Consider the following 1,976-nt stretch of genomic DNA (forward strand, 5'->3'; position numbering starts at 1 on the left):
GGCGGGCAATGCGTCGTCTATAAAAGAGGTAGCCTGAGTCGATCCAGGGCAGTCCGCCGACCAAACGCCCCGCATCGCCGACACGATGGCTGCTGTGGTAAGAAGCCCGTCTAATCGATCATCACGCTCGTTTGGACCGGCCATCATGAAATTTGATCAGTTTAATGCGAGGGCGGTCGTGTACGATGGCCTGGTGGTGGGGGGATGTAAATGAACGAGTTTTACATCTAAATTTTGCATTGTTGCAAAGCTATAAAGTATCAACAAGGTGGCCGATCAACCCCCGCTCTTCTTTAGTCATGCAATAACGCATTCCTACGCGAGGAGGGCGCGTTGCCTACTCGCTCGACTCGTAAAGCGACGTGGACAGGAGCGGTAGGCAAGCGCGCCCGCACTCGTGCGTGCGGCATAGTATAACCACATGAGTGCGTGGGGTTTAATCAATCTCCTGGGATATGTTTATAATTGTTTCGTTTTCTTAAATTCTCACAGGAAATTTTAGTATGTCAATAGAAATCAGTAAACTAGCCCATTAACTTCGTTTAGATATTTCTAGGAGAAAGCTTAAATACACAACAGCAATGGACTAACTATTGTTGTATAAGTTATACAAAAGAAATCTATCACTCTTTTTTACTGAAGGCAACTGTGTTGAAACTGCGAATATAAAACCACTTTTTAGCCCCGTCTGTAAATATTATGGGGCTATCCTGCCCTAAGGTAACTCATGCTAGATAAAAACAGTCATAAAACAATTAACGACGAAACAGCCGTCTCTTTTGTGTCTTGGCGGTCGCCGCGGTCGGCCTGGGCCGCACGGCCGGCGCGGATCACGGCGCGGTTGGTGGCGGCAGCGATCATCTGGATCGGGCCGCGCGGAGGAATGCAGACAACGAGCCGAGCAATGAGTGCCGAGGGTCGTTGTCAGTTCGTAAAGGCCTGCTCAGCTCGAGCTATTGCGAAACGAAATGAGAATCTTTGACGTGAGTGAATGAGTCGGCGCCAGGGGCCCCTGTGCGGTAGGCACGCCCGCGGCGCAGGGCAGCCATGCCGGGTGGACTACCCAGTCATCTGCAGGCGCTTAGAGCCGCCCATCGGGCCAGGCGGAACAAGAGAATTTGGCTCGCAAAAAAATAATAGGGGGTTAACGCGATTGAGGCGTGGTTATCCCCACCCCCTTTCCCCGCCCGTGGATCCGCGCGTCGACCCCACCGGCCGGGCCGGGCGATCAGCGTCGCGCACACCGACGCACGCACAGACCGGCTGGGCTCCGCCATGGCTCCGCCCAGGTGCTCAAGCTCCCAGGGGCAGCGTGGCGTGGCCTGCTGGACGCAGGATGTTCAGCGGCCCCCGCCCCACCCGACTTAGCGACGCTGCCCCGCCCCGCCCCGCCCCGCCCCGAGCTGCACTACGCCTGCACCGGTGCAGTAATGACCTCACAGCTCGTCGTTACAACACTGCGTTTCTTTCTCGCCGGTCCGGTCATACCACTGCGACTGGGCAGTGCAGTCCCCGCCCCGCCGCGCCTGGGGACTGAACTGGGCGCGTTGACACAACTGGTCGCAGGAGTCTTACTGGAATAACTACTCAGCGAGTAGAGTCGAGGAACTTGACATTCTTCTCGCGGCTGGCGGGGCCGGGTTAGCAGGGCGCCGGCGCCAGGCGGGCTGGCGGCGCTCGCAGCCGCCCCTACACGGGCTTCCTCTTTCCGTCTGGCAGGTGTTCACGACCTTCCTCGGCGCGCTGGCTGCGCTGGCCTGCGCGGCCGCCATCCAGGTCCCCGCCAGCTACGGCGGAGGCCACGGCCTGGGCCTCGGCGGCCTGATTGGTGGCTACGCTCCCGCCCCCGTCGCCTACGCGTCGGCCCCCGCGCTCAGCATCGCCCCCAAGTACGCCGTGGCCGCTGCCCCTGCAGCCTACGCCCCGGCCCCCATCGCCTACGCCCCGGCTCCCGTGGCCTACGCCCCCGCCCCCGT

The 1,976-nt window shown here is 59.6% G+C and overlaps 1 protein-coding gene across 1 annotated transcript in view; it reads left to right on the forward strand.

Moving 5' to 3' along the window:
* The window catches only part of LOC113218461 (cuticle protein 18.6-like), a 7,448-nt gene that overhangs the window by 1,989 nt on the left and 3,483 nt on the right, over positions 1-1,976 (forward strand). The gene's annotated exons all lie outside the window — the stretch shown is intronic.

Source organism: Frankliniella occidentalis, unplaced genomic scaffold, assembly GCF_000697945.3.
Source record: "Frankliniella occidentalis isolate FOCC.00 unplaced genomic scaffold, Focc_3.1 Scaffold251, whole genome shotgun sequence".
NCBI lineage: Eukaryota > Metazoa > Arthropoda > Insecta > Thysanoptera > Thripidae > Frankliniella > Frankliniella occidentalis.